Source organism: Mustela nivalis (genome assembly GCF_964662115.1).
Source record: "Mustela nivalis genome assembly, chromosome: 5".
Taxonomy (NCBI): Eukaryota; Metazoa; Chordata; class Mammalia; order Carnivora; family Mustelidae; genus Mustela; species Mustela nivalis.
Genome location: NC_139024.1, coordinates 119,782,433 through 119,809,511, shown reverse-complemented (window position 1 = coordinate 119,809,511; position 27,079 = coordinate 119,782,433). Strand labels below are relative to the sequence as shown.

The window sequence follows — 27,079 nt, the reverse complement described above, 5'->3', positions numbered from 1 at the left end:
TAACACACACTGGACACCATGTCAGTATTCGTGGGTGTAATGAATTAATAACAAAATAAGTGGTTAGATACCAATAGAGCCAGGGAACAAGAAATGAGGGAAAATTACTTTTCATACTTCTCAGTGAAATTCACATTTTTTACTTTATAAGACATAAACTCCTCATTAGACAACTGTCATGATCCTATGTCTTTCTTTTATGGCTTAGGAACTCTTCTTATATGTTTAATTACAATTAGCAGTTTAATGAACTCCAGAATCTTTTTAGAGCCAGGGCCTCCACTGTGGAGGCCAAGAAAAACAGGGCTGTACCCACCTCTAGTCTATAGCCCTGACATAAGTAAAGTCATCTTGGCAAAGCAAAAGCTGGCACCTTGCACCTCCTGTTCACCCACTCCCCTCCCCTCAGCAGTATGTATGACATTCCTCAGCCACCTCTAACTGCCCTAAAAGAAAAACAAATAGTTAACTTGCAAAGATCACAATCCTGCAAAACAGGAGTCTCCCTTGGTTTACAAGTGTCCTAGAGATCTACAAACAAAGAAGCTATCTAACAGTAGCACAATTTCCAGAGGCAAATAGCTCAGTTCCTCAAGCCCTAAATAAAGTTACATTTCTTCTAAACCCAGATCTCACTAACAAGGACTCTTGATAACAAGAATGTGACATTCCACCAGGAAACTCTCAATTGTCTTCATGCTAGTGCCTCATTAAAGGGGAAAACGGCCTTGGCTTGATAGTAACCAGGCCTTCAATATCCTGACAGTCTTCTTTACCCTGATAGCCCTTCTGAACACCCCCTTTGTCTTCACCCACCACCGAGTCTACCCCTACTTGGCTTTTAAAAACTCTGACTATAATCTGGCTTGGGGTCCAAGTCCCTACTCCCCTGTGTCAGGTATATTTGGGCCCAAGCTTAAACTTGTCAAATAAACCCTCATGTGATTGCATCGGTGCTTGGCTCCTTGGTGGTTTCTCAGATGCAAAAACGTGGGTACAACATCCACCAATAGCCATGTGTCCTGATGGAGACACTACCAGAGATCCTAGGGTGTCTCACCCACCCCAGGGAGACACAGGAAGGAGCAGGGGACACACTCACCTGCAGACTGCATAGCAGGCAGCTAGAAGAGGAGGAGCAGGGAGGGAAGATGGGAGAGAAAAGAGCCCCTGCAGCAATCCTCCACTTCCTCAGAGCTGGGGAGACACAGGGCAGGAGAAAGGTGAACACCTCCACAGGGGAAGCAGGGCCAGCCCACAGGTCTGGGCCTCAGAGCAGACAGTAGGTCTCAGGCCTGGTAACAGTCCCCAGCAGGAGCACAGCCTTTCCTTCAGCTCAGTATGCTGAGGGGGTGGGGGCCTCACAACCCTGATGTGAGGAAAGCCTGTCCAGGTCTTTGGAAACTTTCTCAGCCTGCTTTGCCCTCAGGACCAGACCCTTATTGCCTCAGCACAGGGGTCTCCTCCATGTCTTCATGAGTCACAGGCCACCACAGATGCCCAGAGACACAGGGCATATACTCAGGTCCTTCTCCATGGGAGAAGGGAATGACTGAGAAGCATGAGAGTCAGGCTGCATCCTTCTCAAGGACACTGTGGCTCCCACCAGTCATGTTGTCCTCGGGTCCTTTGCTTGGTCAGTCCCATTCCCCCACCCAGTCATTTGCTGATCAAGCCAAAGACATGGCCATTCACATATTCAATGCCCTGTTAATTTTCCATGATGGGTTTACAATCCTCATCCTCTCTATCCTTGAGGAGCTTATGCCTCAGGATAAAGGATCCCAGCAAAGCAGGAGCACCAGAGGGTAAAATGAGCCCTGCTCAGAAAGAAGGGCTTCACACCACTTACATATGGGAGGCAGTCAGTGGTCTTAAAGGACAGATTCTGGACTGCTGACATCTCCTCCACTCTCAGCCACTTTCTGTGTGACTTTCTTCAACAAGTTTCTTGATCCACTCTGCCTCATCTGCAAAATGGGGATAGTAAGAGTATAAGGTATACCCTAAGGTATAAACAGAATCTTCTCAATTTAGGTATGTGAATCCTATGAGTCCCTTGTTGCCAAACAAGTATCTTCTGAATCCATTCACCTGCTTGAAAACCAGGGACTTCATAAGCATCTCTAACTCAACAGTGCAAGATCTCAGCTGGCCCCAAATCTGCTCTCAGATTGCCTCAGCAGTTTGCTACCCTGAGCCCCACACCCTGCTTCCAGGTCCAATATGAGTGATGCTGGATTCTCTTGTTGGAGAGGCAGTGGTTCCCAGATGAGTGGAGAAGGAGAGCCTGGCACAAGTTGCAGGGGTCTCTCCTGAAACAGGTACCTGGGGCACTAAGCACTTCCAGATAGAAGAATCTGCCCTGTACTGACTCTTTCCATTTAAAGTGAAGGCTTGCAAAACACAATCCCAGCAGACTCTGCCCTGCCCTCTGGATAGTGCACCCTCATTACCAGAAAGGAAACAGCATGATCAGAGCCACAGAAGCAGGACAAGTACGGGTACACTGACCCACTCTGCAGGAGGACACAGAGACACAGACTTAGCAACCATTTATTGAACAACAACTACTCTCCTGGTCACCTAACTGTTCACTACTAAGATAACACCATGTCTGTGGGTGTATCGTAGATCCACCAGTGTAGCTGTTTTGCTCAGGTGTTCATGTGTGACTGGTATTAAGACACTAGTTTGGGTCAGCACTCCATGTCCACACTTCTGCTAGCTTCCTATCACTACTGTCTTCATTCTACAGATGAGGAAACCGAATCTCTCAGTTTCACAACCACACACCCAGCAAAACCTCTCCCAGCCTTTTCACTCTCAATTGTTCTGAATGATCCACTGTATTTATTTTCAGGAAGCAAGAACTGACAGACCCATGATGCAGAGGAGTGATAGTTTTCTGCCAGGATATCTGGACTGAGATATTCTGGGCAGAACCAGGACTTCTGGATATATCTGAAAGCATCCCATGTTGTCATCCTCAAACATCCATTCTGACAATATACACTTAGACTCAGAAATATTGGGGATATCCTAATTTAAAAAAATATGGGATGAACCAGAGCCAATATTTACTTCCAGGTTCATCCCCAGTGTCCCCACCACACCCTGCCCCACAGGGAGACTCCTCAAGGCCTGAGAGACATTAGGGGAATATTATTAAAAGACACAGGGAATGGGCACCTGGGTGGCTCAGTCAGTTAAGTGTCTTCTTTTGTCTCAGGTCATGTTCCCAGGGCACTGGGATCCAGCCCAGCATTGGGCTCCCCACTGAGCCTCTCTACCTACTTGTGCTCTCTCTTTCTGTCAATTAAATAAATAAACTTTTTTTTAAAATTATCCTATCAAAAAAAAGACACAGGGCACAGATTACATGGAGCACTGGGTGTGGTGCAAAAATAATGAATACTGTTATCCTGAAAATAAATAAAAAATAAATTTAAAAAAAAAATAGACACAGGGAAGAAAGTCTTATTTTATTGAGTACCTCCTAAGTGCCAGGAACAGAGCTACACAAGTTGTATTCACAAAACAAGATTTTCACACATGTGAACAGAAATGAAGACATCAGTTCTGCCATCTAGTAATCTTTCATGCAGGAACTTTCCAGAGGAGGGAGGGCTGGAGCAGCAGTAACACTGCCCCCTACATCCCCACACACCCCAGTCCTCAAGCCCTGCCCAGCCCAGCCCCCAACTCCATACAATGCAGGGTGAAAGAGGAGGAGGAAGGGCACCTTGGACCCAGCAATGATGCAGATGATAGGCCTGAAAGTTTATCCCCCTGCATGCCCTTCCTTGGATCCCATGTTGAAAGGGGAGAGGAAGGAACCACAAGCACAGGGAAGATTTTCTTGAAGGATAGTGGAAGGATATCTGAAGACACATTCGAAAGGAAACAAAACAGCAAACTCCCTGCCTCCTCCAGCTCATCAGGCTTAAGTTCTGGCTGTTTTATCTATAAACACTGTTTACTGACCATGAATGACTTTTCTTGCTCTAAATATAGATCCTTCTGATGTTAATTGAGTTAATATTATACTATCTACTTTAACAGTCATATAACAATTGTTTTTTTTTTAAATTTACTTTTTAATTTCTTTTCTTGTTCCAGAATTCATTGTTTAGGCACCACCCCAGTGGTCCATGTAATATGTGCCCTCTGCAATACCCACAACCAGGCTCACCCAAACCCGTACCCACATCCCCTCCAAAACCCTCACTTTGTTTCTCAGAGTCCACTGTCTCTCATGGTTCTTCTCTCACTCCAATATTTGTTTTAATTCAGTTATTAACATATAGTATATTATTAATCTCAAAGGTAGCATTTAGTAATTCATCAATTGCATATAACACCCAGACCTCATTACATCATGTGTTACTCTTAATGCCCAGCACTCAGTTACCTCTTCCCCCCACACACTTCCCTCCCCTCCAGCAACCTTTAATTTGTTTCCTATAGTTAAGAGTCTCTTATGGTTTCCCCCCCTCTGACATTTAGTTGCTTCAAGTGCCTTTGAAGCAGAGAAATACCTAAGCCAGAAAACTAGGGCTAAAATATAATGAATTACGATTTTATAATGTGCTAGTTGGTGGAAAGAATTATACCCACGTATTAAAAACATGAAATAAGGTTTAATTTATTCTAAATTTTTATTAATTTTTAATTAGAGTATACTTGACTATGATACATTCATTTCAGGCGTACAACATAGTGATTCACAAGTTAAACATTACGCCATGCTCACCATGAGTGTAACTACTATCTAACTGGGAGCCTATCTCCCTCTCTTCACCTTTTTGGCCCATCTGCCCAACCCACCTCCCTCCTACAACCGTGACTTCTTTGAGGTTCTCTTCTAGCAGGAAAATGCAGGGTTGATAAAAATTCAAGGTTCTGAGGCATTTCGATTTTTTTTATTACAATTTACTCAATGCACACAATTATTATCTATGCTAAACCTTTTTCTTCCCATGGAAATATAGTGTTGTTTTGTGCTGCTGTATATTCTACTACCCTCCAGAAAAGACTCTGGAGAGCAGTTGTTGTGGAAGTCCTGGTATGGGACCGGCAGCTCCAGTGGTGAATGAATTCGGCCAAGGCAGGACACAGGAAATAAAAGTTTATGGAATACACTGCAAGGGAGCAGGGGGCAGGAGAGCAAAGGAGATACTGTTGGCCAGGCGGCAGTGGTGCTGGGGCTACAGGGAAGTGGGGGAGTAAGGAGGTATGGAACTGTATGGAATTTTTCTTTTTTAGTACCTGTGCCCAGCCATAAGTATCCCATTGGTCAGAAGCTAGGGCTTCTGGCTGTTTGGAGATGGGTTTCCTGATGTGCCTGTTTGCCCTCAGCCTGGCAGTCACTGTGGGCCCTTCTTCCTTACTCAGAGTTCCAGGGCTTAAGCCCGCTGCCTGAAAGCACCCTCTACACCAGGTTTTAAAATATGTGAAACTGCCCAAAAATGAATTTATAAATAATTACTGTTTGCACAATTCTTCACAACAAACTGTTGCTTTGGCTCCCAGCAGGGGCAGCTGAAGATAAGAAATAGTAGAGCTTCCAGCGTGGACATCTGTGCAACATCCCGGGATCCACTGGAGATTTTGATGGGGGATGGAAAATGAAGGAGAAATGATTGAGAGACAGTTCATGCTGAGGAGATGGGAACAAAATGTGGACATGTCCAGGAAATTGTATCTTCTGTGCCAGTTAGGCCATGGATTGATTTAATATCTACAAACCGACATTAAGTTGGACCAGACAGAAAGTGGGATTTTATCGCCTGTGTATCTGAAAAGGTATTAACTTGTAAAGATGCCATTGCTGCCAATCAAAAATCAAGAGCATTTGAGAGTGACTTTGAAAAGAGACCCTGAGACCTTATGATGTCTTTGTAAAATCTAAACATTGTAGAAATACCTGCCTTTATAAAAATTAAAGAGTATAAACTAATGTTTTTAAAGAGTTTGCTTACACCTAATTTCCACACCTGAAATCCTTGGACTCTTTTAGTTGCATACCTGGAAATTAATTGTTTGAGTCCTCCCTTTACTTCAATTTAATATTTGGCACTCCTTGGATTGAATGTACTATGCTGAGCATTTTCAATTTGACTTGGGGTAAAGGCTCTAGCATTTTCTACTTCTATGCAAATTTCTTAAAGCAGAATTGTTTGCATGTTTTTCTGCCTTGATGAAAGGCAAAATTTTCTTTTCTTACCTTATCTTTTCTTTCCTTTCCTTTTTTTAAAAAATAACAAAGTAGACATTCAATTATTTATTTTATCTCCTCCATACTAGATGTGGGCATTGTTTATGTATTTCTCATTCATCATTATATTCCCAGCACTAGATCAGTGTCTGGCTTATAATCACCACTCAAGAATATCTGTTGCTTGAAAGATAAACAGACTTCATAGGCACAGAGAAAAATTTGGTGGTTGTCAGAAGGGAGAAGGTGGGAGGAATGGGCAAAATAGGAGAAGGGGATTAAAATTTTAGGAAGGGGGGCATGCCTGGGTGTTTCAGTGTGTTAAAGCCTCTGCCTTCAGCTCAGGTCATGATCCCAGGGTCCTGGGATCAAGCCAGGCATCTGGCTCTCTGCTCCACAGGGAGCCTGTTTCCTCCTCTCTCTACCTGCCTCTCTGCCTTCTTGTGATTTCTGTCTGTCAAATAAAATCTTTAAAAAGATCTTTAAAAGAAAAGAAAATTTTAGGATAGGAGCAGATTTCTTAAACAGAACACAAAAAGTATCAACCATAAAAAAAGATCACATTGAAATTAAAAACTTCTGTTCATAAAAAAGCACATTAAGATGATGAAAAAGCCAGGCCCAGAGTGGGGATGATGGTTATAATACATATAACTGGCAAAGGACTCACATCCAGATATATAAAGAAAGATCCTAATCAGTGAGAAATAAAGATTGGCAACCCAAACTTAAAAAAAAAAAAAAATGGCCAAGAGGGTAGAAAGTACTAATGAGGGCAGCAGAAAGGTCTTCCGAGAGGTAAACAGATGCTCCACCTCTTTTTTAGGGAAACATACTGAAAGCATGAGGAGATGGCCCTGAGCACCACCAGAGTGGTCAAAACAGCAAAGCTGACCAGGATGTGAAGCAGCTTTCTGAAGCCTTGATGGGGTGTGAATGGAAGACCATTGTCTGCATTTGCTGCACAGATAAACACTGGAATACCCAGGGATTCCAGAACTAGCTGTGCCCCCAGAAAATGTATTCGCATGTGCACCAGAGAACACATACCAGAATGCCTGCAATAACATTATTCATAATTGTCTCAAACTGGACACACTCCAAATCCCAAAAACAGTAGGACAAAGAAATGTGGTGTATTCCAACAATGGACTACCATAAAGCAAGCATGACACAGCACATTACATAATTCAATTTGTATGAAACTTAAAAATCAAGATATACAAATCAGGACAGTGATGATTTGGGGAGAAGTAGTGTACTTCTAAGGTGCTTGGTCTAGATGGTGGTCACCAAAGTGTGTTTATTTTGGGATAATTCAGTGAGCTGTAAAACTTGTGACTTGTACACTTGTATATATGTGTGTTATATTTCAATAAAAAGTTAAGAAAAGTTTTAAAAATAATAATTGACTAATGAATGGATTAAAAAATGAATATTAAAGGTTACTTTGTGATTTAACTGGGACATCCGCTGGACTTTGGCACTGTCCCTTACCATGATTAGTAAGTTTGTTAGTAAGTGTATGACCTGGGTTTGTAAATTGTACTTGTTGTTGCATTGATGTTTGCCTGTAATGATTCTTAGTTTGTTTGTAAAATATTCAACTTGGGCTGAAACTAGCAAACAGATTTTTGCAAATTACTCCCAGATTTTAAAGCTTGTAATAAAATTGAAAAGTGTGGTTTTTTTAATGACTTTTTGAGCTCTCATATTTGAATTATTTTTTTTTTTCAGTGTAACAGAATTCATTGTTTATGCAGCACACCCAGTGTTCCATGCAATACATGCCCTCCTTAATACCCACCACCTAGCTCCCCCAATCTCCCAAACCCTGCCCCTTCAAACCACTCAGGTTGTTTTTCAGAGTCCATAGTCTCTCATGGTTCATCTTCCCTTCCAATTTCCCTCAGGTGCCTTCTCCTCTCCATCTCCCCTTGTCCTCCGTGTTATTTGTTATGCACCAAATAAGTGAAACCATATGATAATTGACTCTCTCTGCTTGACTTATTTCACTCAGCATAATCTCTTCCAGTCCCTACCATGTTGCTACAAAAGTTGGGTATTCATCCTTTCTTTTTTTTTTTTTTTAAATTTTATTTATTTATTTGACAGAGAGAGATCACAAGTAGGCAGAGACACAGGCAGAGAGAGAGAGAGAGGAGGAAGCAGGCTCCCTGCTGAGCAGAGAGCCTGATGCGGGACTCGATCCCAGGACCCTGAGATCATGACCTGAGCCGAAGGCAGCGGCTTAACCCACTGAGCCACCCAGGCTCCTGGTATTCATCCTTTCTGATGGAGGCATAATACTCCATATTGTATATGGACCACATCTTCCTTATCCATTCATCCATTGAAGGGCATCTTGGTTCTTTCCACAGTTTAGCGACCATGGCCATTGCTGCTATAAACATTGGGGTACAGATGGCCCTTATTTTCACTACATCTGTATCTTTGGGGTAAATACCCATAGTGCAATGGCAGGGTCATAGGGAAGCTCTATTTTTAATTTCTTGAGAAGTCTCCACACTGTTTTCCAAAGTGGCTGCACCAACTTGCATTCCCACCAACAGTCTAAGAGGGTTCCCCTTTCTCCACATCCTCTCCAACACACATTGTTTCCTGTCTTGATAATTTTGGCTATTCTAACTGGTGTAAGGTGGTATTTCAATGCAGTTTTAATTTGAATCTCCCTGATGGCTAGTGATGATGAACATTTTTTCATATATCTGTATGCTCTTATTTCTTTATTGATTTTTGTCTTGGATGATCTGTCTGTTACTGAGAGAGGCATGTTAAGATCTCCTACTATTAACTTATTCATATCAATATGACTCTTTATCTTGATTAATAGTTTTCTTATGTAATTGGCTGCTCCCATATTGGGGGCATAGATATTTACAATTGTTAAATCATCTTGGTGGATAGTCCCTTTAAGAATGATGTAGTGTCCTTCTGTATCTCTGACTACAGTCTTTAGTTTAAAATCTAATTTATCTGTTATGAGAATCGCTACCCCAGTCTTCTTTTGAAGCCCATTGACATGAAAGGTATTCTCCATCCCTTCAGTTTCAGTGGTGTATCCTTAGGTTATAAATGGGTCTCTTGTAGACAACATATGGATGGGGCCTCTCATTTTATCCAATCTGCAACCCTGTGTCATTTTATGGGTGCATTTAGGCCATTCACATTGAGAGTTATTATTGATAGATATGTTTTTATTGACATTGTGTTACCTTTGAAGTATTTCTTTCTATAGATTGTCTCCATATTTGTGTTCAATGATATTCTTAGGACTTTTCCTCTTTTATAGAATACCCCTTAATTTTTCCTGCAGTGTTAGCTTGGTGATCACATACTCTTTTAAATCTTGCCAGTCTTGGAAACTCTTTATCTCTCCATCCATTTTTTAAAACTTATTTTTTATTTTCAGCATAACAATATTCATTATTTTTGCACCACAGCCAGTGCTCCATGCAATCCGTGCCCTCTATAATACCCACCACCTGGTACCCCGACCTCCCACCCCCCCGACCCTTCAAAACCCTCAGATTGTTTTTCAGAGTCCATAGTCTTTCATGGTTCACCTCCCCTTCCAATCTCTCCATTTTGAATGTCAGTCTTGCTGGATAAAGTATCTTGGCTGCATTTTCTTCTTATTTAGTGCCCTGAATATATTTTGCCAGCCCTTGCTGCCTTGCCAGGTTTCTGTGGACAGGTCTGACATTATTCTGATGGGCTTTCCTCTGTATGTTAAGAGACTCTTTGTCCTAGTGGCTTTCAAGAGATTGTATCTACAATTATGATTTTTCAATTTTACTATCAGGTGCTTTGATTTTTTTTTAGAATCTATAATCTTGGGGAGAGACTGTTCTGCCTCTAGTACATGAACACTGGTTTGATTTGTGAGATTGGGAAAATTTTCATGGAGAATTTGCTCCACTATATCTTCTAGACTTCTTTCTTTTTCCTCCCCTTCAGGGATTCCAATAATTCTGACATTGGAACATTTCATGGCATCATTTAGTTCCCTGATTCTTTTTTCGTGGCTTTTAAGCTGTTTGTTCCAGGCTTCCTCCTGATCCTTTCTCTCTATCTGTTTGTCCTCCAGATCACTAATTCTATCTTCTGTCTCAGTTACCGTAGCTTTGAGAGAATTTAGATTAGATTGGAACTCATTGAGAACATGGTGAACATCATCCCTGGTGGTTTTCAGTTCTGCCCTAACATTGTGAACATCATCCCTGATGGCTTTCAGTTCTGTCCTAATCAATTCCATTTTTTCATCCATAGCTTACTCCAACCTAGCTATTGCCTGGATAATTGTTAGCCTGAATTCCCTTTCTGTCATATTGTCTATGTCAATAGCCATTAGCTCTATTGCAGAAGGCCCATCCTCTGTATTTTTCTTCTGTTGGGCATTTCTCCTCCTAGTCATTTTGGTGGGAGATGACTGAACAGATGTAGCTGGATGTATCAACCGTGGTGCAGTCAAGGTACACCCTGGAACACTTCTGAGCAATCAGGATTCCCTACCCAATGAAAGAAAAAAGAAAGAGAGAAGAAAGAAAACAGAAAGAGAGAGAGGGAGAGAGAGACTGGAAAAAAAAAGAATGATAATAGAGAAGGTCCAGGCCAAATGGGCCCCAAGGTAAGATTTATGAGGTATACAAACAAAAACAGGCAAACAAAAAGACTGACAAAAGTAGATAACAAGAGAAAAAAATTATGTATGTATTAATTATGTATACACATATATGTATACATATATGTGTATATATAAACACACATAAACACATAATTTTTTAATGTATTTTTATATACACATATATATTTATACACACATATATATACACATACGTACATTATACACACACACGCGCATTTTGTATATATATATATATATATATATATATATATATATATATATATGCAAGACAAAAAAAAAAAGCCTCGTCAAAAAAAACCCCAAGTATTAGATTTATATACTACCAGGACAAACAGAAATACACAGAAACACTGGTGGAAGAAAAAGGTGGGAGAGTGGTTATAAATTCTCAGTGTGGGGGAGGAAGTTTATTTTGATTCTTCCTGGATGTATCTTGATATCTTTCTTAAAGGACTCAACTTTCCTAAGATAAAGGAGGATTAAAATTTGGTTTACCTATAGCGGTAGCATTGATTAGGGAAGGGTATTACCTTGAAGTTTAACTCTATATGAATATTAAAAAATAAAAATTAAAAAAAGAATAAACTAAACTAAAATGAAATTTAAAAAATAGAGAAGCAATAAAAAAAACGCAGGTATATGTATCAAAAAGTTCAGGTTAAAAGGTTATTATGGAATTTGAGGCACTGGACATCTCACTGTGATAGTAAATAAGTCTAAAAATTATCTATTTAAAAAAATGAACCAGAATAGTGGGAACAAATTAAAAATAAAAGTTGAATCTATGAAGTAGTGGTGGTTGTTCTCTTGTCTTTTTTTTTTTTTTTTTCTGGTTGGCTTTCTGGGGGAGTGGCCTGCCATGTGGCTTTTCAGGCAGTGTTTCCTGAGTTAAGTCCTCCAGCCTCCCTCAAGGGGGTGGACTCTGAGGAAACTGGTTTTTCAGGCTTTTGTTCCTTGGACGTTTTTTATTTGTTTGTTCATTTGTTTTCTCTTGGCTTCATGATTTTGATGGTTTTTAGAGGTTTAGAGGAAAGCAAACTGCACCCAGACCTCCCTCTCAGAGAGAAGCTCTGGGTGCTCCAGAGCACATAAAATCCCCCTTGGCCTCTGGTAGAGCAGGTTCTGAGTCGTGGTCCCTGGGGACACAGGAACTCCTGCTTTTACCAAAAACCACAACAGCGGTGGCTGTCTGAACAGCTCCAGACTGCCAGAGAGGTCTCAAGCCTTGATGGCACACTGAGATTTTCCCACAGGCCAGGGCTGGGAGTACTCAGACTTTCCGGGACCAAGAGTGCCAGGCAGGCGCCTGCACGCACCTCTCTCAGGGGTGTGGCATGTGCATGGGGAGTGCAAAAAGGCTGTGTTTCTGCTGGCTGGCAAGGCTCCCAGGAGCTGCACCCCATGGGCTCTCAGGTGTACTCCTGTCTCAGAGACCAAGACCTGGTTTCTTCACTGCACTCTCTCTAACTCAGCACCAGGGGTGGCTGTCCTGGGTCTGGAGACTTAAGCCCCTGTCCCTAACCACCCCGATTCCCACAATTTCCCCCCACAATCCTTTGCTCTTTTTTCAGTGCTTTCAACCAGACTCCAAGTTAATGCTGGTTCCCAGTCACTGGGCACTCTCATATTGGGGTATTACTTTCCAATGGGTCACTTCTGGTGGCTCCTCCCCCTTTTGTTTATCTTCCAATATCAGTCCAGCATTCCCACTCCACTTTACCTGCCCACTTTACCTGCCCCCGTAGAGATCCAGACATGTATAATTCTAATCTCAGGGTGATTTCATGGGTGATCAGAGTTCTTTGGTAGGTAATCAACTCACTTTGGGGTACAGGTTGAAACGGCGCCTCCTCCTAGTTCTCTGCCATCTTGTCTCCTCCATAATTGACTTTTGATCACACTCTATGGTAGAGCTGCTAACACGAGGAAAAAAAAAAAAGACAAAATAAAGAGGACTCCCATTCTTAAAGCTCATCAGCTCAGACAGAGGAACGGATGTATTTTTCCCTTGCCATTGAAAGACCCGCGGATCCCCTTACCCAAGAATCCAACACTGCCACAGGATGCAATCAGCAAGAGGTTCTTTATTGTTACGCAGGCGCCTGCGGGTGGTCAGCAGCTCCTGCTAGCTGAGCACACCAGGCTGGGGTGGTGCAGGATTTTTATAGACAGGTACAAACAAGTCCCGGATGGGACGGGGCCGATTGGCTGACAATTTGAACATTTGAAAAAAGGCATACTTGGTGTGGTGGATTGGCCCTGGAAGACCCCCTCGCGTGAAGAGAAAGGCGGGAAGGGGAAACAAAGAGGGGAAGTTTTAATCTTATTACTTCAGCAGAAAGACATCCTGTCTACGTGACTATGCAGCCCCCTTGCCTACGTGACTATGCCCCGGCTATTAGGAGAGGGTATCTTGTTCAAACAGGAGTCAAGTGTCATGCCCTAAAAGCCAAGTGGTTACAGAAAGGCAAAAGAGCAGTTACATTGAATTCAACCCTGGGGGAAGGGTCTTTTCATTGCAAGGGGAGGAGGGGTACTTTTACACAACAAAAGAGCAGTTAATTACTTAATGACGAGGGGGGGTCTTTCATTCCCCCCTTTTTCTTTATCATGGATAGAATCTTATATCCATTCGTCTTTTTCTTGCACTAAGTAGGGTGCAAGGCGCCAGCTTTTGCTTTCTCCTCAGCCAGCCTCCTGCTCCTTCATTTCCCCCTGAACAATCTTGACCCTGAAATCTTTAAGGGGGTTGAAGGTGGAAGGTCTCATCTTCTGTAACTTCTTCGTGCTGAATAGGGGCGCAGAGCTGTCCCTACCTACTGGGGTCAATATTGATCAGGGTATGAATGTATAGGGGAGTTACGAAAGGCAGAGGCAGCCGAATCCAGCGCTGACAGCGAAGAGGCATCCTCTCACGCGACAAGGATCGTCTGTCATGGTGAAGTCATTGCAGCAATGGAGTCTCGGCACCAAGTAGAGAAACATTGAACAAAGCAACATATTAAGGTTAATGAGGTGATAAAAATGAGAAGCCCGAGAAAGAGATTCGGCCATAGTCCTCCTTCAAATTAGGAACTTAACCATTTACTGAGAAGGATCTTGTAGGGCCTTAATCTGGGTGTTCATATCCTTTATTATTTCTGTGACATTTTTGTGATAGTCTGGGATGTACACACAACATTCTGTCTTGATAATTGCACATGTGCCACCCTGGGCTGCTGTCAGGACATCTAAGGCCATCCTATTTTGTAGGACTGTCTTGCATATCTGTGACACTTCGGTATTAAGCCGGGAGATGCCATTTAGTGAATCATTGAGTGCCTTTGTAGTATATTTATTAAGGGCTTCTACATGCCACATGACATCCTCTAGTCCCGCAGATGGAACAAAGATGGATACTAAGTAATCATACCATTTAAAAACAGATCGTGTCCATCTTTGTTTCAAGTTGGAGAGATTAGCTAGAGTTGTAATGGTTTTAGTAATGCGCCCATGAATCCAGGCAAATCCTAAAGTACAGCGACCTATCCATCCTGGAGGAAGCCAGGCCCACAGGTTAGTTCCACATATCCAGTGGGTTCTGTTTGGAGCTGGCCATCTGATGCCAGGTCACCTTGCCCAATCAGTAGCAAACCAGTCAGTAGCCTGGAGTACTATTACTTGGGAACGCATTTCTAGTGAGCCATCCTAGACATCATGTGTTATTTGCCGAAGTACCACTCGTATGATTCCTTTGTTCCCAGCATAAAACTGCCTTCTGACTGAGCTGTCCAATCGTGGGCGTAAGCCACAGATATGTATCCCAGATTTGATATATGCCATCCTTAGTATAGCGATAAGGAGGGTTTTGTAACTTAGGCCCATATTTGATTGGGGAGTTATGGCTTGACAGTAATCCCCTTTCCTTCCAAATAGCTCCATGGGCATGTAGTACCAGGAAAGCATATTTGGAGTCAGTATAAATGTTAATTCTTAGGCTTTGGCAATTGCAAAGTGCTAGTGAGCACTATGGCACACCTAGCTTTTCTTATTCTTTCTATGAAAACTACTGACATCAAAAAACCAATGGTCCTTCGTATTTTTAACAGTGGCATCTTAAATCTGGACAAATAGAGTAAGCAAGATCAATAACCTTTGAACATTTTTGCTCTATAGAGAAAGAAGTACAGTGGTTAGGTTCGGGCATACAGGTAACTAGGTTTAAAGTTTGACAAGTTTTAAGTATTATTTCTGGCATATTTGTTAGTGTAGCCCAGTATTTAATAAGTCGGCCTCCATCACCCATTGGTGGCCTTTGGCTTCTAAGGCAAATCTGGACCTGATGTGACATCATTACAGTCAGGGACTGTCCCATAGTGAAATTTGAGGCTCTTTTATGAGGGAGGCTGTTCTAGGTTTTGCTAAAGCATCTATTTGCAATTGCACCTCAACAGAGGTGGCCTCTAGGATAAATATGAAAAAGGGGTGAAACCAATAAGAAGACCTTTGAGTGGTCCAGCCTTAACAGTATCCTGATTACAGAGGATCACTGGCAAGTGAGAAAACTTGTCAAAAGATAAGGGGAGACCCCATGCATCATCCAATCCACTCATAAAGAAAGTGGGGTCATCCATTATCTCCATAAGTCCATAGTTAATCCTATGGAGTGTGGTATGGTGGCTTTTAGGCAATTTCATTATTCCAGTTGTTTAATCATGTGCTGTGGGGTCTGCTAATATCCCCCCAAAATAAAAAGCAAGAAGATCATCTAAATGAGCTATTGCGTAACTTCTCTGAAGTTTACCTCTAATTGTTTAGCTTAGGTAAACATTTAAAGACAATCAAATCTAGAATTTAACATCCATAAAGGTGTGTTACTAAAACAATTTTTCTCTCTAAAATAACCCTCATTTACAGAGATAGCCAAATCAGAACTAATTCACTTGTGAAACTTGGCCCATTATTTACATAAGCTCAGCAAGAACAGTTGAGTGTGACCATATAGATCTTTTAGCATCTGCTTTGGTGGAACTTCTTATAAGGAATCTCTAGGTTGAACTTTTAGTGGCCTCTCCGGGCCAGAAGCCAAGCCCTGTACTTGCCATCAGGCATGCCTGCATTACCTGTTAATTTGGGCGAATGCCTCTTCTGAGTCTCCGCACCTACCAAAGAGTGACATTCTTTACTCACCTGGTGAGGCTGCTGGGAACTCTGTAAGCAAGGTATCAGGCCAACAGTCCCAAGGGGCTTTATGGCTCCAGGTTTCATAAAGTCAACCTTAGTTCCTTAAGGCTGTCTGGTCATATCTGAGTCTTTTCAAATATGACATCCCAGTCAAAGCCTTGGTAAAATAACCAGTTTCCAATGGTGTCCTGTTACAAGGAAAACAGATTCTTTTTTTTTTTTTTTTTAAATTTTATTTATTTATTTGAAAGACGGAGATCACAAGTAGGCAGAGAGGCACGCAGAGAGAGAGAGAGAGGGAAGCAGGCTTCCTGCGGAGCAGGGAGCCCGATGCGGGGCTCGATCCCAGGACCCTGAGATCATGACCCGAGCCAAAGGCAGCAGCCCAAACCACTGAGCCACCCAGGCGCCCCGGAAAACAGATTCTTATTGAACTTATGCAAATGACTGATTGCCATGGAAGAATGAATACTTACTGAGACCTTTTGGTTTCAGAGGTTTCATATAGAGAGAAAAGCTTGAATGCTTTGAGCACTTTTACAAATGAGCACTTTTACATCTCTATAAGTTACAGATAACTTAAGGAAAAAGTATCCCTAGTCTGGAAGAGCAAACATTAGAGAGAACCAGCAATGTTTAAAGTAAGACAAAACATTAAGAGACATAACACTATAATCTTTTAGTTCATTTAGTCCCATATTACTAATTCTGGTGAATGCGGCTTTAGTCAGTTTTGGAAATTCTTACCCATTTCAGTTTTAGGATTTTCAAGTATATCAAATATCTGTATTTGTCCTGAAAGTCCTTTATAGGAATCTCCTTGAAGATAAAACTCATTTTACCAGAGAATTAAAACAATTATAAATGACAAAAACTCAGAATGGATATGGTTAGAGCTAAAGAGACACAGGAGTTTACAATTTAGCTGCAAGGAAATCAGGTTATTTCTGAGATACATAACATTTCCATAATTACAGTATCAAGTGGTGATTTCTCAAAACGTTAAAACTTTAGGAAGTGCGTAGAATCTCTAGAATAGTTATAGCATTTTCCCAAATGTAACCCAAGGTTTATCATTGGTTCCGTAGTACTTCATGAGCAACTTCACATACCAAGGAAAAGCCTGAGTTAAAGAGATTTACGATTTAAATCTTGTCAACATTTCCTAAAATCTTAGAAAGTGTTGAAGCACATGCCCAAATATAATTAGGGATGTTGAACACCTGATAAAACAAAACATAGGAACTGAATTTTTCAGGCAGGCAAAGAGAAAACCATTTACACTTTTTAACAGATCAATTAGCTAAGAAAACTTTGCCCCTTTTAAACAGAAAGAAAACCAGCTTTTTATACCAGTGTCTTTCCCTTTTTTTATTTTACTTCTAAGTGTGCAGTCTTAAGATAGGAGTTTTCTGGGTTTCCCTCCTATCATGAATGATGTCGCAGACAAAGGAGGGGGATCTTTCCCCTTCTGTCCTGTTCCCATCCCTCATGGGAATTTAGGAGCGTCTTAGCTAAGGCCTGTCTGTATAAACCCCGGACCAGGCTACTCCGGGGAGTAGATGACTGTTATGCCATATGACGCCCCGCGAGACTCAAGATGCAGCCCACTCAGACTCCGTAGCAGAAGTGGTGGAGCCATACAGACACATTCACACAGTCAGGCACTCTTCAGATTCAAACAGGTTGGATACCCTCCCCTTCTGGGCATCTCTGGCTAATGGGAGGTAATCAGCCTCCCCTTTCACTCTTTACAGATTAGAGTGAGTTTCTATGATTACAGGCAATGGAGGATGGTAACAGGGTGTTTTCACAGTCCCTCAAGGTTGGGCTGTTTCCTTAACCTCTCAAGGCCAAATGGCCCTTATACTTGGAAGTATAATCTGTGTGGAGGCAGGTCAGGAGAGTGCTAAATTACCTTGGAGGCTGTTTTTCTTTCTTTTTTAGTCTGTCCTGACCATATCTAAAATTTCTTTTGTGAAGATTTCCGTTCACAAACCTTTTATAATTTTCCTTTGCATTCAGGTTTTGTCCCAAGCCATTTCCTTCCAAACAACCATCTCATTTAGGACAAAATTACCTTCTCTTACCTTCAACAAAATGTATTCCCATTCCTTAAATCTTTCTTACTTATCATCTACTTTCCTACAGTTTCCCTTATTTCCATCAGTCTTAGTTACACTAAGCAGAACTTTGTATTCTTAGAAACACCTTTAGTTATTAACCAATTGTGAACTGTTACAACAGAATTCTTCATGTGGCAATTTATCAATCAGTTAAGTGGCAAACAAGTTTACCAACAGATTTAAATACTCTTAGTTTCTTTGCAGTAAGAAGTCAAAAGCACAAACCTACATCCAATAATTAACGACTTAGCATTTTATCCTGTTTGGTTAAGACCTAGATGTCCACAATTTAATTCCATTTGTCATCCAAGTGAGACTTTAAAACTTTCAGGTTACCAAAGACTTTGAAAGCTACTTCAGCAATTACCCATTAGAACTTTGAGACAGACAATTAACCATCAGTTTAGTTATTTCTCTGCTAACAAATTTTAATAAGTAACACAAGCTTATTTGACCTTCAGTAAACTTTGAAGTTTCACATCTACTGCTGTAACTTCAAAGACACGTCTTATCTTAATTAAACCAACAAACTTAACTTAGTTCCAACACTGATTTACATTCCACCTGGACCCACTCCACTTTGAATGTTTACCTGAGACATGCGTGGGAAGATCTGGAGTGGGGAGGTGTTTGGTCCAGGGGGTGTTGTTCTTGCTCCTTGACAGTGAAGAGAGAAGGAGCTGTGTGCATGATCTAGAGGCCAGTCATGCAGGCTGCACACACGTTGGTACAGAAACACGTAAGGGGGAAACAGAAGAAACAAAGCGCCGCCAGGAGGCAGAGAAAGGATTCCCAGTTTTGGAGCTCCTAAGCCCCAACAGAGGAGCAGACGCCATGCTTTCCCACCAGCAAGGGGGGAGGGGTTAAGCAGTCCAAGTCAGGCCAGAGGACACAGGGAAACTTCCCCGAAACAAAGAGAGTTTTGGCAGCTGCTTGGGAATATTCCCTATGGTCTCTGTCTCGAGTTAGACCAACCCCAGTTGGCTCCAGTTAACCTTAATCAAGGGAAACACAAAGGGCGACGAGAAAAGCACACAAGACACACAAGACAATTAACAAAAAGGTCGCTGCGCGGTTTCGGTATATCACCGAAAGCAAAATTTCCACCGGCCCAGGGAGCCTCGAGGTCTCCCTGCGGTGGACAGACTCCGTCCAGAGCCGAGGCACCTCTGGAACGGACAGACGGATATAACCCTCGGACAGATGAGGGGCACCGAAAAATCGGGCCCCTCGACACCCTGGAGCGTCCCCCAGGGCTGGCAGGGGAGAAGTCCGAGCTCGTCAGCTCCTTCTCAAGCTGCCTACAGAATACAGACCAACAACGCACGCTGTTGTACAGTCCTATTCTGCTACCCGCAGAACAGGCAGGACAGAGGCCTCACAAGACGAGAGACAAACAAGGACGTGAGAAAGGAGACAAAGACACAGTTATTAAAAGTTAAATGCTGGCCAGCTTACCTCCCGGTGGGAGTCAGTTGGATCCGTGGGCAGGAGTCCGATGATCTCGGTGGGACCTCCAAATGAAAGACCCGCGGATCCCCTTACCCAAGAATCCAACACTGCCACAGGATGCAATCAGCAAGAGGTTCTTTATTGTTACGCAGGCGCCTGCGGGTGGTCAGCAGCTCCTGCTAGCTGAGCACACCAGGCTGGGGTGGTGCAGGATTTTTATAGACAGGTACAAACAAGTCCCGGATGGGACGGGGCCGATTGGCTGACAATTTGAACATTTGAAAAAAGGCATACTTGGTGTGGTGGATTGGCCCTGGAAGACCCCCTCGCGTGAAGAGAAAGGCGGGAAGGGGAAACAAAGAGGGGAAGTTTTAATCTTATTACTTCAGCAGAAAGACATCCTGTCTACGTGACTATGCAGCCCCCTTGCCTACGTGACTATGCCCCGGCTATTAGGAGAGGGTATCTTGTTCAAACAGGAGTCAAGTGTCATGCCCTAAAAGCCAAGTGGTTACAGAAAGGCAAAAGAGCAGTTACATTGAATTCAACCCTGGGGGAAGGGTCTTTTCATTGCAAGGGGAGGAGGGGTACTTTTACACAACAAAAGAGCAGTTAATTACTTAATGACGAGGGGGGGTCTTTCACCATCAACACAAAGTGAAACTAGGGAGTCCATTCCAGGTCAGAGAAGATAGGGGATGTTCTTGAAACCAAAGGAGTTTTGGCACCTGCATGGGAATATTCCCTCAGGGCCCTGTTGTGAGGTGGAGTAACCAATAATTGGCTTCAAGTATCATAACCATTACCCAATAAATGAATGAGGAAGAAGAACCCACATACAAGAAGAATAACCTGGGTCTATTAAGAGGAAGAACAGTGAAAGAGTCAGTGTCCCCTTCATTAGCTTCCTCTGGCAAGCTGTGTTTATTAGGAGTAGGCTTATTTAGGCTTATCATCATCCAACACATCAGAAGGGTTACTATTAGCCTAGTGAGTGGCCAGACATATTCTGTCAAGGTCAGGATCCTGATTTAGGGTCCTGAAGGCCTGGACACAGCATACCTCAGTACATTTGCCCTTTTTCCTGCAGAAGAGATCTAAAAGATAGATCATTGAAACTCAGCATCTCATGAATGACCATTTTTCCTCATTTAATAAAGAGTACTGAGGCCATGAACGGTTACAGAGAAAACCAGTCTTGACCTTCTTAAATCTTGCAATCTGAATTGATGCTAGTGGGTTAAAAGACACCCCAAAGGAGAGCCCTTGGGGACTAAAGAAGATCCCATGTTCCTAGAGAAGCAGAGCAGGTCCATTGGCAAGAAAATCCCCCATACTCCCCTGTGAGTATGCAGGATATGCAGGATATGTCAGAGGATATGTCAGAGGATCTCAGTGTCAAAGTGACTGGAGGTGTGCCTAGAACAAAACTGCTGTGAACACTTCCAGCCTTGTAGGAGGGATGTAGGAGGGATGCCATTGGCCCCCATCTCCCCATAGCATTCTAGACTACAAATTGGTGCTGGAAATAGGCTGAAATACCATGACTTGCCATGAAGACCCTGCCATTTTTAACCTATGGAAAACACCAGAAAAGTTTACGGGGAAAAATTATTTAATAGTGTGATTCAAGTTGTGATTAGAGGACACTGATGAAAAATTGTAAAGAGAAATCCATCATGGTCTAAGAAACATCATAACACATGTAGTATTTACAGCCAGCTTCCCTGGGAAACAGCCCTTTGCTGGGTTTTAATTCAGTTTTGACTGGCTCTCTTTTGGCCAGAAGTGGCTAGATAAGTAATGTGGGAGAAACCACATTGGACCAATGAGGAAGAAACCTCAGAGGAGAGTCTTAAGTTTGACAGGCATCCTAGTGACTTAGGTGGCTGTCATGTGCCCAATGAAGACAGATTTTTATTAAGATTGGAATAAAGAGAAGGCATCAAGTTTCTGGGTCTTATTACCATTTCAGCTAGGGTACTACCTTCCAGTCAAAATGCAGGCTTTTTTCCTTCCCCTGAGATTAGCAATGGGATAGAGGGTTTCATCTTGAGCAATCAACATGAAAGTGTTCTGATAAGAGACCTTACTCCTGGAATAGCCCCTGAAATGGAAGCACAGGAAGAGAACTTTGCACTAAGGTTGAAGTCCAGATAAGAAGAAAGGCCCCATGTTGGGCACCAATATGATGTGAGGCTGGTGAGCAAATGGTCAAGATAAAATTTTGAGAGTTTTCCATACAAAAGGTTTTTTTTTATTAGAGCACAGGGACAGGACCCGTGGGCAGAAAGAGCTGCACAGAGATTGTGAGCTGTGACTGATCTTATACTTTTTAGTTAGTGGGGATAAGGGATAGGGATAAAGGATAAGGGGATAAGAGATAAGGGAATTTGGAAGCAAGGCTTCCAGGATTTTGAGGAGGCAGCTACTGTTAAGATAAAGCTATTTACTATGTTCTAGGAAAACATTAATCCTGAGACCCTTCAGATGTATATCAGTGGACCAATGTTCATAAGGTAATTGCAATCATATTTTGGGTGGGGCTGTTTATGGTTATCACAGGGAAGTAAAACTAAAAAGAACAAAGCTATAGTGGTCAAACATGAAAGGAAGTCCTTGAGGGAGCTGCAGAAGTGTTGTAATCTGTAAGCCTGTAATCTATGAGTCACAGCAAATTTTAGGCTTTGTTCTGTTTTCTCTCATCAAGTGTTTATCCAAAGATAATAAAAAAATGAATTTGATAAGGCATAAACACCCCCATATTTATTGTAAAATTATTTATAATAGCTAAGATATGGAAGCCATCTACTAGTCCATTGACTGATAGACAAGGGGGGTTAGTATGTATAACACAATAGAATTGTATACAGCCAGAAGAAAGGATGAGATTGTGCTATTTGTGAAAACAAGTGAAAGAAGTCAGACGGGGAATGACAAATACTGCGTGATTTTACTCATATGTGGAACACAAACAAACCAAACAAACAAAAGGCAGACTCACACCCATGAACACAGAACACAAACCCATGCTTGCTAGAGGGGAGATGGAATGCAGTGTGGGCCAAAGAGGGTGAAGAGAATGAGAGATAGGCTCTCAGTTAGATGATAGGTACACCTGTGGAGAGCATAGAATAATATTTAAATTGTTGAATCAGCATGTTGCCAACTGAAAAATAACATTGTCTCTCAATTACACTCAGATAAAAATGAGTCATAGAAAATTAAAATAAATCAAGCTTTGCCTTATTACAGTTTTTTTTTTAAAGTGGGTTTAATACTTTCCACAAACTGGCACATTAGAAATTCATAATTATTTTTACCTACCCATTGTTTTATTTTATTTTATTTTTATTTTTTTTAAAGATTTTATTTATTTATTTGACAGAGAGAGATCACAAGTAGGCAGAGAGGCAGGCAGAGAGAGGAGGAAGCAGGCTCCCTGCTGAGCAGAGAGCCCGATGTGGGACTCGATCCCAGGACCTTGAGATCATGACCCGAGCCGAAGGCAGCGACTTAACCCACCGAGCCACCCAGGTGCCCCACCTACCCATTGTTTTAAAGCCTAGGTGTCTGGAAGTGTTTCAAAAGCACTTGAAGCTATTATATGCTATTATATTATATGCTAACAGCTATTATATGGCATTCAAGTAGAAAATGGAATCTTAACACCCCACTAGATAATTTATTTTGAGCAATAAAAATCATTAATGGCCAGTGAATAATGTTTGTTAACAAATAGCTGGACCATGAGTCTGATGAACTGGCAGTGTGTGGGTGGGGGGAGTAAAGTTTGCTGTTTGGTGTCTTTCCTACAATGTGTCCAGGTGTCTTTCCAGTGTCCTTTAGGAAACTGTTCCCTGTGCTTTTTCATTCCTTCCCCTCCTCTTCCAACATGGGATCCAAGGGCCAGCATTCAAGGGAGATAAGCTTTCTGGCCCAATCATGCTGGGCCATTGTTGAATCCAAGGTCCCCTTCCTTCTCCTCTTTCATCCCAAGTTGTGTGGAGCTGGGTCTGAGTACTGGGGTGTGTATGGGGAGGCGGTGATAGTGCAGCTCCAGCACTCCTTCTTCTAGAAAGTTTCTGGATGAAGGCTTATCAGATGGCAGGGCTCATTTCTTCCTTCATTTCTGTTGCATGTGTGAGAATGAAGTGTTATAAGAACAACGTGTGTAGCCCAGGTCCTGGTACTAACTAGGTACTCAATAAATTTTTTTGCCCCTCTGTTTTTTTTTTTTTCCTTTCTTAAATTTAAAAAAAAATTTTTATTAACATATATTGTATTATTAGCCCCAGGGGTACAGGTCTGTAAGTCACCAGGTTTACACACTTCACAACACTCATGATAGCACATACCCTCTTGAATGACAATAACCCTACCACCCTTTCCCTATCACCTTCCCCACAGCAACCCTCAGTTTCTTTTGCGAGATTAAGAGTCTCTTATGGTCTGTCTCCCCCTTGATCCCATCTTGTTTCATTTATTCATTTCTTACTCCCAAACCCCCCACATTGCATCTCCACTTTCTCATACTAGGAAGATCATATGATAGCTGTCTTTCTCCAATTGTTTATTTTTTTAATTAATTAATTTATTTTCAACATAACAGTATTCATTATTTTTTCACCACACAAAGTGCTCCATGCAAGAACCCCAAGTGTAAGATTTATATGCTATCAGGACAAACACAAAAACACAGAAACACTGGTGGAAGAAAAAGATGGGAGAGTGTTTATAAATTCTCAGTGTGTGCGAGGAAGTTTGTTTTGATTCTTCATGGATGTATCTTGATATCTTTGTTAAAGGACTCGACTTTCCTAAGATAAAGGGGGATTAAAAATTGGTTTACCTATAGGGGTAGTATTGATTGGGGAAAGGGGATTACTTTGAAGTTTATCTCTATATGAATATAGACGGTAAAAATTTTAAAAAGGAATAAAGTAGACTTAAATAAACTCAAATTTTAAAAAAGGAATTCAAAAAATAGAAATGCAAAAGAATATCATAGGTGTATGTATCAAAAAGTTCAGGTTAGAAGGTTATTATGGAATTTGATGTATTGGACAGCTCGCTGTGATGGTAAATAGGTTAAAAAAATTACTTATATATATAAAAAAAATGAACCAGAATAGTGGGAACGTGTGAAAAATAAAAGTTTTCCTATGAAGTAGTGGTTGTTCTCTTGTAGTCCCTTTTTTCTCTCTCTCTCTTTTTTTTTCTTGGTTTGTTTTCTGGGGGAGGGGCCTGCCACGTGGGTTTTCAGTCAATGATGTTCCCTGAGTTAAGTCCTCCCGCCCCCCTCAAGGGGGTGGGCTCTAAGGAAACTGTTTTTTTTCAGGCTTTTATTCTCTGGCGGTTTTTATGTTTGTTCACTATTTTATTTTTCTCTCACTTTGATGGCTTTTGATGGTTTTTTTAGTTTTAGTGGAAAACAAACCGCACTCTGACCTCCTTGTCAGAGGGAATCCTCAGTCTGGCTGCAGAGCCTAAATAAGTTCCCCCTTTGCCACCGGCAGAGCAGGTTCCAAGTCCTGGGCCCTGGGGACTCAGGATCTTTAGCTTGTACCCAAAGTGAAGGCAGTGGCGGCTGTCTGGGAAGCTCAAGACTGCCAGAGAGGTTCCCAAGCAGCATCGTACACTGAGATTTTCCCGCCGGCCTGGGCTGGGAGTTGCCCAGTTTTTCTGGGTCTAAGAGTGCCCAGCTTGCACGCACCAATTTCAGGGGAGGCTGTGGGTCGTGTGCGGGTCTCAGGCTCTGAGAATGGGGTGCAGGTCCGAAGCACCAGGCTGGGCCTCCACACACCTCTCTGGGGGGAGAGTTTGGTGCACGCATCTTTGGCTCTGAAACAATGGCATGTATCAAAAGGCCCTGGCTGGGCCTTTGTACCTCTCTCAGGGGAGGATGTAGGGCGGGAGTATTTATCTATTGCAAAGCTCTTGCATCCTGCCATCTGGTGTGGCTCCCATCCCCTCACAGGAAAGGGACCCCACATGTTCTCTGGCCCACTGGTGGCTTGGGGACCAAGAGCTGGTTTCTCCACTGCACTCTCTCTGGCTCAGCACCAGAGGAGGCTGTCCTGGGACTGGGGACCTAAGCCCCTGTCCCTAGCTGCCCCGATTCCCACAATACCCCCCCCCCCCATGATCCTTTGCTCTTTTGGAGTGCTTTCAACCATTCTCCAAGTTAATGCTGGTCCCCAGACGCAGGGCACTCTCACTCCTATTGGGGTATTACTTTCCAACCGGTCGCCTCTGGTCACTCCCTTCCCCTTTTGTTTATCTTCCGATATCAGTCTGCCGTTCCCACTCTGCTTTACCTGCTCACTGGTGTCTTTTGCCCCTGTAGAGATACAGACATGTATAATTCTGATCTCAGGCTGATTTCATGGGTGATCTGAGTTCTTTGGTAGGTAATCAGCTCACTTTGGGGTACAGGTTGAAAAGGCGCCTCCTCCTACGTCCCGCCATCTTGTCCCATCCTCTCTCCAATTGTTTTATTTTGCTAAGCATAATACCCTCTAATTCCTCCATGTCATCGCAAAGAGGAAGATTTCATTTCTTTTGATGGCTGCTTAGTATTCATATATATATATATATATATATATATATATATATATATATACCAATTCTTCTTTATCCATTCATCTATTGATGGACATCTTGGTACTTTCCATAATTTGGCTATTGTGGACATTGCATCTATAAACATTCGTATGCTCGAGCCCCTTCAGATAACTACGTTTGTGTCTTAACAGTAAATACCCAGTAGTGCAATTGCTGGGTCGTAGGGTAGCTCTATTTGCAACTTTTTGAGGAATATTCCATGCTGTTTTCCAGAGTGGATGCACCATCTTGCATTCCCACCAACAGTGTAGGAGGGTTGCCTTTCTCCACAATCTTGCCAGCATCTGTAATTTCGTGACTTGTTAATTTTAGCCATTCTGACTGATGTAAGGTGGTATTTTGTTATGATTTTGATTTGTATTTCCCTGATGCCAAGTGATGTGAAACATGTTTTCATGTGTATGTTGGCCATCTGGATGTCTTCTTTGCAGAAATGTCTGTTCATGTCCTCTGCCCATTTCTTTATTGGATTATTTGTTCTTTGGGTGTTGAGTTTGATAAATTCTTTATAGATTTTGGACACTAGCCCTTTATCTGATATGTCATTTGCAAATATCTTCTCCAATTCTGTCAGTTATCTTTTTTTAATTTTAATTTTTATTTTCAGCATAACAGTATTCCTTGTTTTTGCACCACACCCAGTGCTCCATGCAATCAATGCCCTCTCTAATACCCACACCCTGGTTTCCCCAACCACCCTCCCCCCGCCACTTCAAACCCCTCAGATTGATTTTCAGAGTCCATAGTCTCTCATGGTTCACCTCCCCTTCCAATTTCCCTCAACTCCTTTCTCCTCTCTAACTCCCCTTGTCCTCCATGTTA

At 42.2% G+C, this 27,079-nt stretch overlaps 3 protein-coding genes, 1 long non-coding RNA gene and 1 pseudogene across 5 annotated transcripts in view; 3 read left to right on the top strand and 2 right to left on the bottom strand.

Moving 5' to 3' along the window:
* The window catches only part of LOC309865787 (endogenous retrovirus group K member 7 Env polyprotein-like), a 1,143,634-nt gene that overhangs the window by 68,298 nt on the left and 1,048,257 nt on the right, over positions 1-27,079 (top strand). The gene's annotated exons all lie outside the window — the stretch shown is intronic.
* The window catches only part of LOC309865789 (butyrophilin subfamily 3 member A3-like), a 488,935-nt gene that overhangs the window by 286,957 nt on the left and 174,899 nt on the right, over positions 1-27,079 (top strand). The gene's annotated exons all lie outside the window — the stretch shown is intronic.
* The window catches only part of LOC309865779 (butyrophilin-like protein 1), a 507,893-nt gene that overhangs the window by 415,884 nt on the left and 64,930 nt on the right, over positions 1-27,079 (bottom strand). The gene's annotated exons all lie outside the window — the stretch shown is intronic.
* Positions 1-27,079, top strand: part of LOC309865157 (CREB-regulated transcription coactivator 2 pseudogene) — a 296,465-nt pseudogene that overhangs the window by 265,098 nt on the left and 4,288 nt on the right. The window lies entirely within an intron of this gene.
* Positions 17,887-19,923, bottom strand: LOC309865818. Its single transcript, XR_014312268.1, has 2 exons — positions 19,637-19,923; positions 17,887-18,835 (listed from the first exon to the last, which is right to left on the bottom strand). It is a non-coding gene; the product is annotated as an uncharacterized lncRNA (long non-coding RNA).